The sequence below is a fragment of the Anabas testudineus genome, chromosome 13, assembly GCF_900324465.2.
Source record: "Anabas testudineus chromosome 13, fAnaTes1.2, whole genome shotgun sequence".
In the NCBI taxonomy this organism is placed as follows: Eukaryota; Metazoa; Chordata; class Actinopteri; order Anabantiformes; family Anabantidae; genus Anabas; species Anabas testudineus.
In genome coordinates, this window is record NC_046622.1 from 6,506,565 (window position 1) to 6,522,245 (window position 15,681).

At 38.0% G+C, this 15,681-nt stretch overlaps 1 protein-coding gene across 1 annotated transcript in view; it reads left to right on the forward strand.

The window, feature by feature from the left end:
- The window catches only part of robo2 (roundabout, axon guidance receptor, homolog 2 (Drosophila)), a 275,954-nt gene that overhangs the window by 2,556 nt on the left and 257,717 nt on the right, over positions 1-15,681 (forward strand). The gene's annotated exons all lie outside the window — the stretch shown is intronic.

A 15,681-nucleotide genomic window follows, 5' to 3' on the forward strand; every position in this document is an offset into this window, starting at 1 on the left:
AATCGATATAGGGCTAATTCCACTATAGAAAAAGTTATTTTTTGCTCCCCCACTATAAATATTAGCAATATTTGAATAGAATAGTAGTAATCAACTGATTGAGCATTACATATGACACAAGAATATAAAGCAACAATTGCAGTATTTAACGCCCATAACTGAGTAAAATATTTAATAAATACAGTGATTGCATTCAGATGTGTAATGTAGAAACGTACCAGATTGAATCCCCACATCCTAGAGAGGCAAGGCCACTATGCCCTCTGCTGTCAAAGCACTCCACTGGCTTCCATCCCTCCCTGTGACTGGTTGTATTTATAGCATGGCAAGAATAGCTACACTAACAAGTGACAAGGGCTCAAAATATACACGCACGCACGCATGCAGACACATACAGTACACAAGTGCCAGCTTTCAGAGGTGGTAAGGGGCAGCAACAAGGTTAATGCATGAAAATTGAAAGTAGTGTATTCAGCCCTTATAAAATGAGCTCTGATTAATGGAACTGTGGCTTGTGCTAGGGTGAATACAAGAGAGGACAAGTGCTCGAGGAGAAGATTAGAGCCATTCTCAAAAACAAATATCAGCATTTACCTGACATTTGTAATAACACAGTAACTGTTATCTCATTTAGAAAGCGGCTCTGATGCCTTTACTAAATGATTGTTGAGAACACTTGCTTTAAGTTTAAAGTCACGTTTATTTACCAGACAAAGAAAGGTGGTCTCAAATCAGTTTTGCTTTTGTAAAGGTCCTGCACTGAGAGATACAAATCATAACAATAAGCACAATCTATTTACTTCCATGTCACATTACCTGTGTAATTTAGGATGCAATGCAGTGGCTGTGTGTTGGTTATTAAAATTTTTTTGAGTATATTATTTTGTAATACAACAATGCGATAATAGTTGTTTTTGTTGATTTATTCATCTGTCCATTTATTTACTCTATTTGTCATTTTGCACAATGCAATTGCGAATACTCATGATTAACTGCTACCCTTTTACTCCATAGTGTACCTCTGGTAGTGGTCAGATGTCCAGGTGGCCAGTGAACATTCAGATGTATTAATGTCTGTTTTAAGGGAAGAATGGTAAAAAAAAAAAATGGTCTTGGACAATGTGCAGGTCTAATTCACAGCTGGGGGAAGCTCTTGCTCAAGGTTATTGCCAAAGGTGGTTCAACTAGTTACTAAAACACTTTTTCCACCATCACTCTGTATATTAAAGGGGTGTTTTAAGCACAAGACATGAAAGATTATGACTATTTTTGTTTTGTCAGCTTTGAAATATTGTTTGATATTCCTGACTTTTGTGAAGACGAGAGTAGTTTCACTATTTTCTTTACCACTCTTTGCCTAGGTTTTCAGTTTTTTATTTTTTGACTGGTGGTGGGAAAAGATAAGTTTCCCTGTGCCTGACATCTGATTATTAGCTTGTGCTGTGTCCCATGCTTCTATGCTTTCTGCCAAGGATATGATATTCTTGTCAAGGTGAACTATCTGGTGCAGAGACACAGGTGTGACAAGAGTGATCTTGTTCCATATGGCTACAGTTTGCCATGCCAGATTTGAATAAGCCATATTGATGATGGATAAATAATTTTATAAAGTTGTCATATCAATGTAAGCTTAAAATATAATGCATATCATTACAGTAATGCTTTAGGAAATGTAACATAATGGATGTTTCATTGTTGTTAATACAGTCAGACAGATACCTTTTTTTATGTTGTTGTTGGATTAGTCGGTGGGAGAACAAGATGTGTCTTGGTCGATAACTCTTTTGTTCAGTTTTGAGAATTGATTATAAATAATGCAAATGTGTGAACATTTGAAGCACTCGTTTCTTAGCTTCTTGAAATAAATTGGTGGCCAGTTAGAATTACAGAGTTGAACTGCTGACTAAACACCAGTGGTAATGCAAGACCATCATCCAGCAGACATTAAGAATCAGGCTTTTGAGAGATTAACGTTTTTCAAAAGCTTTATCCCGCAGCGCTTTGGAAGACATAGCGAGGAACATTCTTTTCAAGTGGGGAAAAAAAGACAAGGCTGTACTTTTTATGATAAAAACCATTATCACTCAGTGATGCTACTTGGACAACATGTACAAGACAAACTCATTATATTCTCCTAATGTCTATTTACTGGCAACTGCAGAAAGAGCATATAATTAACTGTTTATCATAGTATTATTGTAACGGTTTTTGGCTCTCATTAACTTTTTCCCACGTGTAAGTTACCTGACTGCAACCCTATTAATCTAATCATCTGTGTTTACATGTAAACCAGTTCGAGCTAATATTGATGACCCCCTGTCTACGTTGGCAGTCCACCGTCTTTGTCTATGTATGTTATCATATACTCTGCCACCTGTACTTTAAAAGGCTAAATATTTGATAGGTTTTGATTTTGTTTTGATTCTGTAAAAGTGTAGCAACACAAGCCCGAAACTGTGATGCATGTGGCCACAGTCTCGAGTCTAGGTTCTCACTTTTAGGTTGCATATTAATAGCTCCCTGGCTCCCTGAAGCCAGTATCCTGGAAATGTGATAATTCTTGCTGCAAGAGGACGTGTCTCTTACCTTAGTGTGCTGGTTTTACATAAAAATAAATAACATTATGTCCTATGATACATCACACCAGCATCATGACTGTGTACAGGGACAGGAAGGAGTGTAGGTCATCAGGCCCCTGAAAATAGCAGAGCCAGACCTAAGTGGATATTAACAGTTTTTAACATAGTTGTTTGTAATGGCAGTATTATGAGGTTTTGATAATCCAAGCATTGTGTCATTACCAATATTTAACTTTACACAAATTCACAATGCAGTGGCTGTTTTTGGCAGCTCTTACACATATATTTACTATTTCTTTGATTTCTAGATTGAGTTCTTCAGGCTGAGAATCAACTATGTTGTTGCTGTAAATCTTTGTGATCTAGTAATGCGTTTACTGTGCTGCTGCACTCATCCTTAACTGGTCAGATCAAGAGAATCATCTGAACAACCATTATTAAAGTGTCCCGTTAATGCTGTTTTATGCAATTATACAACTCTCCTACATCTGTTTATGGTAATTCTACCAAGTCAGGATCTCTGATTAAACAGTCGTTCTGAATTATATGCAAGTCATTTCTCAGGTACCGGATTACTGGAGGAACTGCAGCTGCTTCTAATGTGCCAAAAACCAACTCTGCCTTATCAGCAGCTGTGGAAACCTGCCAACCACCTTGCAGATTGATTTCTTTTTTATTACCTAAAATAAATGGATATTGAATCTGTGAGTAACTGAGTGACCTGGCAATGAAGACACAAATGTATTATACTCTAGTGTCAGAACGGTTTGACAGCCAAGCTGATTGTATTTGGTGTAGTGTTTCGCATTTACACAACGAAAAGTGCCGACCCTGGCAGGGCTGTTGAGAAAGTCATTAAATTGGCAGATGTCATATTTTTTTCTACCCGTCGTATAAGTACTATTTTTGTACTTGTTTTGTGTAAACTAAAGAACATGTAACCGTCACTTCATATGAAAGACAGATCCATAATTTAAAGGATAATAAACATAGAACTGCACTATGATGTTCTATAATAATCATAAGTATAATTTTTGTTCACAACCACAGTCCCAATGTGCATTAAGTGTTCTAGATATGTTTCTCTCTCTAACTCTAATGGATGAAGGATATGATGGCTTGCCATAGCACATTACTGCCAGGTTCCTGTCTACTTCGAGTAAAGACATACTGATATCCAACGAACATACCAGAGGGCTCAGACAGAGGCAGGACTACTGTGGCAGTTGTCACTGCAGGCATTTAGTTGATCCTGACACCTGAGCCAAACCCTGAGAGCATTGCAGACATGCAGAGTGGAAGAGTGGTGGCACAGAGGAAACAGAACTGTGGCCTTGAAGATAGAACGTGTGTGAAATGACAGTGGGAGTCTGTGTTCATTTAGCACAGGTGTCACACTGTGCAGCAGATCATTGTATGTCCAAATGAAAACATAGGGATGAAAATATATTTAATTGGTCCAGTATTTCATAAGGATCATGTGTACAGACTCAGACCTGATCAGTTTAATGGGGTCAGTATAGGATTACATCTCTATTTATTATAAACTTCTAGCAAAAACTATAAACTATGGCACTAAAAATTTTATTCTTGCATTCATATTAATATAATATTTCATGTTATGTACTCTTCAGCCTAATATTAGACATGGCAACTTTTCTTTCCCCCCCATCTAATATCATGCACTATATGTAGCTGTTTAACACTGCACCTTTTAGTATTATGCTGAGCCAGCATATCACACTAGATGGCAGTATAGCTTTGTTTAAAACCTGTATTTCACCCTGTTTTTTCAGGTGGGATCTTATGTTTCAAAGGGACATACATGTAGGCTTTAATTACTTGATAATTAGTATAAAGTAACATAAACTACAAACTCAGAATCATCTGAACAACAATTATTAAAGTGTCCCGTTAATGCTGTTTTATGCAATTATACAACTCTCCTACATCTGTTTATGGTAATTCTACCAAGTCTTATTAAAGTGTCCCGTTAATAAATAAATAAATAAATAAATAAATAAATAAATAAATAAATAAATATATATATATATATATATATATATATATATATATATATATATATATATATATATATATATATATATATATATATATATATATATATATTTAACTTGGTTGTTCTAGACAATTGGGGCTTGGAAAAAGCCCAAAACACAGCAGGTTGTGGCTCCATTACAGCACAAATGACTTCAGAAAGCCATCTTATGAAAACCGCCATTTAGGGAGTTCATTTAGGATGCCTGGTTGCGCTTGCTTATTTTGATGACCTTAATGTCACAGAGCCAAAAGACATCACGCTGGAAGGGTTTTTGTGGTAGTGTTTATATTAGCTTATAGCTGATGTGCTTTTTATCTGCTTCGCTCTGATTTACAATTGTATAGGGTCATGAAATATTACAGAGGTCCATAAAAGCCATGGCCCATCTACTGCCCAGTACGGTATAAGGGGAGTGGGGTCCCAGTGGACTATGTCACAGTCAAAGCCTCTGACTCCCTACACAGAGCAAGGCCCATTAAGTCTAACTATCTGGCTTTAGGCTTCCCACTAGCAGCACCTCTTTTCCAACTAAAATTGAATGATAATAATGTTTATTCTATTTTTCAGTGGAAAAATGATATAATGTGACAAAGTAACTTTGTGTTATGAGAATGTGTCCTCTAAATTGCCTCCCTGGAGAACTTTAGAGTAACGGAGAAATTAAATTTGAATTCATTATCCTCACGTAGCTGACACTGTAACCCAAAGCTACTTGAATAGACCTCAGACATATAACTAGCTGTTGTGTTGAAAAACTATTTACATTTTTTTTTTTTTGTATTAAGGATGGTATTTCCAAGTTGTCATGGAATATTATATATACTAAAACCACATAAAGGTTGATCATATAACCATAGTAAGAAAAATTGGATTAATAGTTTGTTGCTGAGTCAAATGTCATTAGATTAAAAACACTCACAATGGAACATGTTTCTGTGGTTTGACGGGTCTTAAGGGAAGAATTACCTGCAGAGGAAAAGGTCCAGTTAAACTTGTCACCCTACACAACGACCTGTGCATTGTGTACTTTAGTGTAATGCCCTTTCTCCCCTGAGCGTACCCAGATCACATTCTCCTATTGTGATCCTGTGGCTATAATAGCTATGTACTGAGGATTTAGGCATATCACTGTGTGCCCTTGGAATGACAATCATTAAGGAGATGTTTGATTTGTGAAATGAGACCCAGTCAGGGTCCTGTGCTTGCACCAGGTGATGCTAACTGTGCATTTGAGGTTTTTTTTTTTTTTTGTGCTCTGTTTAATTATAAATTTAACTATGCAGCCAGAGTGAGAAGACTCCAGATGTCCTTTGAGCATTTGAGTGTTCGTCCTCTGAATGTGATGGTGCTGTTGAAAGGGGTGTGGCTGTGTCACTGGGCTCCAGATTTGGCGGTAGCACTGACACTGTTCTTCAAAATGACATCAGAGGGAGGGACCTTTCACCAAATGCATCACAGTCTCATCAAGTGTTGCAGTCTGCCCAGATTAATGGGGCTGAGAGCTGATTATACAGGGCTGTACATCATGTCAGTCTGTCAATGATCCACCCTCCTGTATCCTATCCTTCCAAGGAAAAAGCAGAAAGCGGCACTGTTGCCTTCAGCAAGGATTCCTATGGTTTACACCAAACATGTGCAGTGTGATTTGGTTGAGTAGTTTGTCATTTATCTCTGGATATATAGTACAGGTTTGGCAAACATCCTGAGTACCACACTCACTTGTAAAACCATCAGTCTTTCTGCTTTTCTTTGTTCATATGCACACAAACACATACTTTAAGATAATAAATGACACACAGTGTGAAGAAGCATGTTAATACTTATACTTTAAATCATCTATGGAATATTCAAGAATAAACTGTAATGTTAAAATGTTAAAGTCATAATGGATGGTCTGTTTGGCAGCCTTGTAGTTTAAATTTATGTTGATGTCGGAGTGAAAAGTTTAAATTGTAATTAAATGGATTGGAACTGCTAATATGCAGGTATTTTACAACTCCAAAAGCATTAACTGCTGAGTTCGGCTACCTGCATGTGTAAATTACCTCTGTCGCCGCACCCTGTGAGCCCAGCCCTGTGTGGGGGATGGATTAATCTTCCCAGCACATTATTGAATGTGTTCCCTTGCTTGGGAGCAGCCGATAAATTGTGCTTGTCACAATGGCCCTGCACCTGCTCTCCATAGCCTTGGAATTTCTAACAAAGCATCACATTTCTGAACATAGCACTTGGGACTATAAAAAATAGTCACAACATGGATAGAAAATGCTTGGGGTGTGGTTTTATGGGGAGTAGGAGGAGTACAGATACAGTAAGAAAGAGAGAGCGTCCTAGTTGTTGCTTTACATTACGCGTACGCAGATGTATGTGTATGTATATATGTGTTTGTGTGTATGTATGTTTGTATGTATGTGTGTGTGTGTGTGTGTGTGTGTGTGTGTGTGTATAGTAGAGTAGAAACAAGATGCAGATGTTACAATTTCCAATCTTGGCATCGAAAAGCAACATAAATACATTTAAATTCCTCTGTTAAATAAAATATTGCTTATTATAGATTTTGCTTCAGTGCAAAGCTATTTTGCTTCTGATCTGTGGGGAAAAAAAAATGCTTTAACTATTGCTTTAAAAATGTTGAATGTGTACTGTTCTGTATCTGTCGCAGAGCTCTAGATTATGACTTTATTACAGATAATGTATTTAATTACTGTATTTTCCAAATTGTCTTACAATTAATGTGTTTTAATGTCTTCAAGACACTTGAGTGTGAGTTTGGTGGGGATGTTGATGTGGACTCCTACAAACGCTGACCATTCTAACTGTAATGGCCTTGTATGATTCAAGTGGAAATGAAATCCTTGGCTATTAACAGCTATAAACAGTCGGCTGTGCAGAATTAGACAGCCAACTAAATCTGACACGCTTAAACACACATCCACTGTGAATATTTCACTTTTGGAAACAAACACCACTGAATCAATGGCCTCTCTTTACATCCTTTGCACCCTTTTAACGATTGAAACAGCTCCCACAGTCTTTCTTTTTTTTTTTCCACTGCACCTTTTCCATGCAATTACTGTCATCCAAATCAATGTTCTGTACACTCCACTGAACTCACTAAACACTATTGAGTTCATGAAAATCTTTTAAATTTATTCTCCCCTCCCAAGCCACTCAATGTGAAACATTCCATGTGTACAAAGCATACCATATACTTCAACTGACTGGATCCTGCAGCCTAAAATGCTGTTTTCTGTGACCTGTACTGGGGTACAGTTTGTGGTGTAAAAATGCTGTTCCAGTTTCATCAACAGGGGGAGCATGCACACTTTCCATCTCCTGTGTTCTTTATACTGTTGGCTGTTTTCTTTAGTCTTTCATCTTTATTCATGCTCCATCATGTAGTCTTTTTACATCCATCGTTTTACTCTTCACCTTAAAAGGTCATATGCTTTTTTTTGTTGTTGTTTGTTTTGTCACATTAGTTGTAAATAGTTTGAGGAGGATCACACATTAGTGATTAGTTGGCTTTATTGCAGAGTCACTAAAAACACTGTCTTTCCTGAACAAAATCTTTGACAAGCTAAACGAATTTCACTACATCTCCTATTCCATCTTCACCCCTGTCATTCCTGTCTCTTTGTTTTCACTCACTCACTTCTCACTGTGTCTTTGCTTCCTTCGCCAATCACCACCCACCCCCACTCCCCACCTTGGCTGTGCTCAAGCAGTTTCATCCCCAGAGGTAAAGAGCAGACTCCTATAATTACCCAAGTGTCTGTGAAATGAATCATTGGGCGGCTGATTGAGCTGCATGATGGGAAACATCCATCCTGCGTAGTACGACTGAGTGTTCTCAGCCCTCTACCTCATCTCTCTGCTGATGCCCAGGGCTGGCACGTGTGCATACTCAATGCCACTGCTGAGAGAGACAGGGTGTGGTCTGCAACTGCTGTGTGCTGTAGCAGAAACCATGACAGCTGACAGGGAAATGTAGTAGTCAGAAGCACTGTTACGTAAACCATCACACCTGGATTACTGCTGTTCTTTCAGTAATGATAGCGATAAAGATTTTAAATGAGCCAAGTGCTGTAAATGCATGAACCAAAAGATATTTTAATCAGTATTTTAATATTTTTGTTGTGCTGACATCTATGTACCTCTGGACATTTAGACTGGTCTTGGCTGGCTGTTTTAAGGCAGGTTTAGATTTTAAGATCATTATTCCCTTGTCAGGTTTTTCCTGACCTAATTTAGATCAGGTCAGGATCAGATCAAACAATAGTTAAACATAAAGACAAACCATTTAGAACTAATATTATTAAAAGCAATAAAAATGTACAGCCAACTGCAATCACAAACAAGTCCTGCACTGTAAGTATACCATCTAATGTATACCATTGCACAGTTTTTATTTATTTATTATATAATATATATATTATATATTATTATATAAGAACTATCAGTGTTAGCTAGACGCAGGGGTGGCTATGTACTGTAGCCAAAGTTAAGCCTTCTATCCTGAAAATGAATACTAACTGCTCCAAAAACACACTTTAACTAGATATATTCCTCTAGTATAAATGTGAGTACTTTAATATTGAAATTACTTAGCCATACCAGTAGCTGTGAAAAAATCAGTTTGGGTTAGCTAACCTTAGCTGAAGCCCGGTGTTTACCTTAAATTAGCCAACACTATCGCCATCCTAAAATTCTTCAGGGATTTAAGTTGCCTCAATCTTTGCAGGACAACTTCAGTATTCACCCACACTTGGGTGGTGCTTGGGAATACTCGTCATGGAGCTTTTTACAAGAATGCTGATGCAGTTCAGATGGGTAGCATCTATCTTTATTGATCTAGTGTGTTTGCTTCCTTCCACGGCTGCAAAACGCAGTGGTTGCCAGCCAGTTTGTTTCATATTTGGCAACCCATGGTGTCAAAATGTTACTGGGCAAATGGGCTGTGGGTGGGATCACAGAAACAAAATCATAAACACACATTCCAAACTGGAACGGAAATTTTAAAGGAGAGAACAGACCGGCTATAATATTGTTGTCAGATAAGTCAATATTTTAACTTGGCATGTTTTTTTCATCTCTAATATAGTGAGGCCATTTAAAAATGGCTGAATTACAAAACACACATGAAGCTTTACAGTTAGTCTTGCTGGGTTTTGAGCTGGCCAGAGCAGATGATTTCCCATGGGAAATGAACACCATGACTGTTACATGACTGTTTGGTTTAAATTTCTTGGGGATCATGATCTTAGACTTGTTTGAGGACACCTCCAACTTTAAAGCATCACAGCAAATATTCTACAAACACTTTGATGCCCCTGACTTTCATGATACTGTTCAAAAAGCAACAGTTTTCTGTCTGTAGATAAAGTATTTGTATTTAGAAAAGGTTGACCTGACTTTTATGGGTTGGAGTCTGATTGAGTCTGTTGTATTTTTGACCACTGAAACCTGTGACTGTATGGTGCATTGTGAATACAGTGCAAATTCAGTAACAGTTGGGAGCAGAATCACTAACAGCTGTTGTTAACATTAGGGAAAAAATGTAGGTGTTTTTTACATGCTTGCCTACAATTGTGGTATGCTTAGTGACAATGTCACATACTGGGGAAAGAGTACACCACAACTGCTAGATGGCAGAACAAGCAGAATGAACAGCGTGTCTGTAGTTTGTACCACTTAAAATGTCAGTTTGCTCCAGCCTCAGTGTTTCTTCGATGGTTCAGCAGTGTCTGACACCTCTTCCACCCACACCTTTCTGATGTTGTAAATGTTGTGGCTACATCTGGCAATTTTTGCAACTTTCTGCAAACAACAAAAAGTAGGAAGTGAAAATAGGAGTGTTAATTTCTTTTTCCAGCACTTTTTCTTTCTTTACTGAACCTTTTATGTCTGTCTTTTCCTGTGTAAAAATTACAGTTATGCTTTCCTGGAGATTCTGCAGTAGTTGGCACTGTTATCTCCATTTGAACGATTGCCCCTCTCTGACAACAGGCTTTTCACTCCGCCTTGTTTGAGGGGAGCTATTCTGACAAGCTTTATCATTTTTGGATGGCATCTCATGAATTCAGTTGGTTCAAGTATAGCTCCTTCACCTTAAAACTTTGGTGCCATTGTGACTTCTTTAAAATAACATTTTGTTTAGTTTAGTTAATGCTTCACACCAGTATAAACACAATTCAAGTTATTCAAATTCACTTCCTGTCCAAAAAAAAGTCACACAGCCTAATATTTTATTGGACCGCCTTTAGCTTTGTTTACAACAGGCATTCGCTGTGCCTTAAAAAGCTTTTTTAATTTCACAACATTTATTACCAATATATTCAGGTATTCAGTCAGCTGACCTCATTCTTTGGACACATAACATTGCTGAACCTAGATCTGACCAACTGCAGCAATCCCAGATCATAGCACTGCCCCCACAGGCTTTTACAGTAGGCACTAGGCATTATGGGTGCATCACGTCACCTGCGTCTCTTCTTAACCTGAAGCTTCCATCACTCTGGAACGGAGTAAATCTGGACTCATCAAAACCACATGACCTTCTTCCATTTGACAGTTCTTAACCCAGTTTTAGTAGTTTCAACAATCTCCCTAGTTGTTTTTTTTTTTGCTTGATTCATGTCAATAATTTGACTCTTCTGAAACAGATTAACATCCTTTCTTTGACTACAGGCTGTGTCTTTAGACATAGTTGTTTAAAAAATGAGAAGCTACTCACTGCATCAGTTAGGGTTAAATAACTTGTCGCCAGCTTAAAAATAATCATGCAGTAATTATCCAATGTGAGGCTCTTACCTATTTGCTTAGTTAAATACAGGTCATCAACCTTTTTTTTTTTTTTTTTTTTTTTTTTTTGACCGGCGGTGAATTTCACAGTAAGCAATTGCCTGTTTTACTAAAATATACAGGTAAAAGTGGTCTAAAGGTCACATTTGCATAATTGTAATAGTCTTATTGTGGTAAGCCTTGTTGAGATTGCCGTGAATGGCATTGTTATTAAATTGTCCAATGGAATTGTATCTCTGCGTATCATGTATAGAGTAAGTGCTGTGTCAAATGGTTAATTTCTTGCATCCGCTACATCAAGAGAAAGTTATTTAAAGGCACTTTTAGAGATGCAAGTCTATAGTACAACTTCAGTCATATTTGTGCTCGCCTGTTTATCTTAAATTCAGCACTCAAAGGTTTGGTTTGTACTCGCAGAGCTCAATACGCTTGCGCCTTTGATGCTGACTGTGCTCACAGAGACGAAGAGAGATAGGGGGACAAACACTGTGTGACAACAGCCCTTCTCCCTGGCTGGCATTAGACATGGGACTTTATACTGGAGAGAGGATGAGTGCTGTGACAAAGTCAATAGGACAGAAGGGGAATGGGACTGCATGGGTTTGATTGTTTAATTAGACTTTACTTCATGGCATGCCAAGCCAAATGAAAAAAAGACGGGAAAAAGGATTGGTGGGAAAAAGCCTGACATTCTTGGCTAGAACTCATTGTCACAGATTGTGATGGGCTCATGAGATGCTGGTGAGTTGCTGATAGTGTTGTCATTGTAGTGTTTGCACTTCTGTTCAAAGTCAAAACTTTGCACATGAACAATGGAAATTTCAAATAAAATTTAGTGATATATTCATGTTAAACTTGCTAGCTGAGTCATGTAGTTTGACACTGAGCATTTCATTGGCTGATGAAGTTTATCTATTGCTTTTTAAGTTTGTCTAAATTTGTCACTCAATGCTGTCTTTTTACTCCAAGAGTGAGACCTTGCAATAGAGATCTGGCCTAAACACCAAGACCATTGACCTTTGAGCTCTGTTTTGAAGCTCTGACATGTCTATGCATTTTTGCCCTTACATCCTGAATAAAAGGGACATTCAATTCAAAACTACTTTGAATTTGTTCAGAATACTTAAAAAAGTGACATATCAGGAGTTGGATGTTTAGTTTTTGCTCACTTGGACACTGGTGCAGAAGTCTTTATACTCTGGGTGTGTTCAGTAAAAAAAGGAAATCATCATTAGTGGAAATCACAAGTGATGGAAAGAGTTCCTGTTGTAAGTTTATTCAGATGGTTTCAAGCTTCTGTGCAATGTTTGTGGGCTCTGGATACTTTACAGTTAATTTGTGGGGCAATTTTAGAACCTATTTCATTATGCTCTTACTTGCAACTTGAAAAGGCTATAATAATTAGAATAGTGTTTTGCTAAACCAATCATATGGCTGGAATATAGTCAACCTAAGAGTACAGAGCATAGGCGGGTTAATGTTAGGGCTACTGCAGCCATGCACACCAGTATACGAGGAGTGGAACTGGGATAGAAGAGAAAGTGACGACAGAAAGAACTGTGACATTCCAGCCCAAGGTTCAAAAAATGAGGGGGATTGTTGAAAAGAAAGGTCAGGGGAGTTTCGTAGAGTTGAGATATTTGCCTATTTAAGTCTGACAGGAGAGTAGCGTGTACCACAAAGATAGGTAATATCACTAATCTTTTTTTACCATCAGTGCCATCCAGTGGCAGTAAGCATCGTTGAAAATGTTGGGTTTTAACGGCTGAAGTAACCTTATCATATTTTCAGATCTAACTTAGGAGTATAAAGGTACTTTGAAGCTTGATAGAAATAGTGATTTAATTTTTATGGTGATTATTTATACACTGTTCAAAACATTTCAAAGACACATTTTTTAATCCGAGTCCGAACTTCTGGGATAGTGATCTGGTCAGTTGAGAACCAGGGCAGGTTGTTAATCAATTTCAGCTGCTTTGGTGTTGATGAAAATCCAAACAACTTCACTAGTGGGGCAATTTTCACTGTTTTACTAGTTTTGCATTTGGCTAGGGTCAGTGTCACTACTGGTGGCATGAGGTAATACCTGGACCCTACAGAGGTTGCATGATGTGCCTTTGCCAGAAGGTTTGCTATGTCTCCCAGCACAGTCTCAAGAGCATGGAGGAGATTGCAGGAGGCAGAGCTGGACAGGACTGTAGAAGGTCCTTAATCCATCAGTAGGACAGGTATCTACCTATTTGTTCAAAGATTAACAGCATGAGCACTGCCAGAGCTCTACAAAATAACCTCCAGTAGGCAGGCCCATTCTTGCCCGACCTAAGTCCAATAGAACACCATTGGGATATTATGTTTTGGTCAATCTGACGCCCCTAGGTTGCACCTCAGAAGGTTTCAGAAGCTCAGTGATGCCCTGGTCCAGATCTTTGTGGAGATACCCTTGGACACCATCCATCGCCTCGTTAGGAGCGTGTGCTGATGGTATCAGGTACATGTAAAAGCAGTTGGGGCCCCTACATTATATGGCATAATTTTGTTCCTAACACATTACACAGTCTATACACAGTCTATATCCGTATAGATATCCAGCATGATTCGTTCTCCCTTTGAGATCTGATATGTTTTCATTGTCAGCTGATATTAAAAAAAAAGTGCTTTTTTTTCTATATCTCCCAGACCTATGTTCAGTGTATTTCAGCCTTGTGTCAAGTTGCTTTTTGATGGCTTGTGTCCCTTGCCCATACAATACAGTATAAAAAAGGCAGTAGATATTAGCTGCTTTAGGTTGCCATGGTGGCACGTGTAGATGCAGCTGCCTCTCACATGCTAAATCTTTCAGTGCTTTTGTTGTTAACTTGTCTTGTCAACTGTAAAAAAAAAAAAGAAAAAAAGAACATAATGCGTCTAACATAAGAATGCTCATTGTTATCATTAAGATTGTGTTGTGTTTGTTTATTGCACCCTTTTTTTGTCATTAGTAATTCTATTTTGTGCTGGAGTCCATGAGGAACATTTTGTTTCCCAGGATGTACGTCATGTATAATATGTGGAACTGACAGTAAACCTGAACTTGATCCTGAACAGGCTTTTCTCAATATACTGTAATTCACTACCAGACCTAAAATACAGTTCCACCGATTTCTACCTGTCTTGACAAATTGACAGTGTGATGTTTTGTGACATACCCGTACTCTGGGTAATTCAGTGCATTTGTATGGAGCAGCACCTTGACAACTACAGTAGCTCCCCAGCAGCCTGAGAGGGATTATGACTGTGTAGTTGATATACCTGAGTTTTGTCAGAGCTGGCACCTCCACCCACGTATGCTTCAACGCAATTTCACACAGCCATCACAGGCTAAAAGGGAATGATTGAACTCTAAAAATTTCCTCCATGTGTCCTTCCAGGCTTTATCACCAACTGTTTTTTCATCACTTCATACTGTTTGTAAGTCTGCATTGTGAACAGCGAGCATGCATACTTTTTCAAAACATGTTAATTATTTTTTGCTTATGTTGACTGTTATACACAATATTGCTCTCCTCAATAAGGTCCATATATTAAATTTTTCATATGGATTCCCCTCTGAAACAAACAAAAGATATTACTTCTTGTCTTTTTTCTGTTTAATGTGTTACGTCTTGGATATAAGTGCTTATGAGGCCTGATAAAGTCTGTGATATGTGACAGTATGTATTATCACTTTTGTAACCATTGCTTGACTAGCCCAGTGTCTGAGATTGGGACAAAATGCCTGCAAGCATAAACTGCACAAGGCGCTTTGAGTGTGATGGCATAAGAGAATTCATACAGATTTATTGAATTTTCAATAGGAAAGAGAGGGAAAAAAAAACAAAACAAAAAAACACTCAAACTAATAAAACACCACAGGCTGTTTTCCTATAGGGTAGTGCTTATGACTTTTTGCTTTTTGTGGAAAGGTGCCCACGATAGGAACTGAGTAGTACACGCCTGTGCATTTGTCTGAAGGCTATGTTGTAATTATGAAACCCCATAGCCCTGTTAAGAAGAGGGCTGAGGCAAGACCACTCACACTGCATCTAAACCGCTTTTATTCTCCTGTCATGCTGACACAGTTATATTCAGTCTTTCTTGTCATTTGCTTCCCTTTATTCCATTATGATTTACATACACTGTGGAAAGAAAATGCCCGAGTAAAACAAAGGAATGAAGTTCCTTTGGTGTATGTAATTTGTGTTGTGTATTAAATGTGTG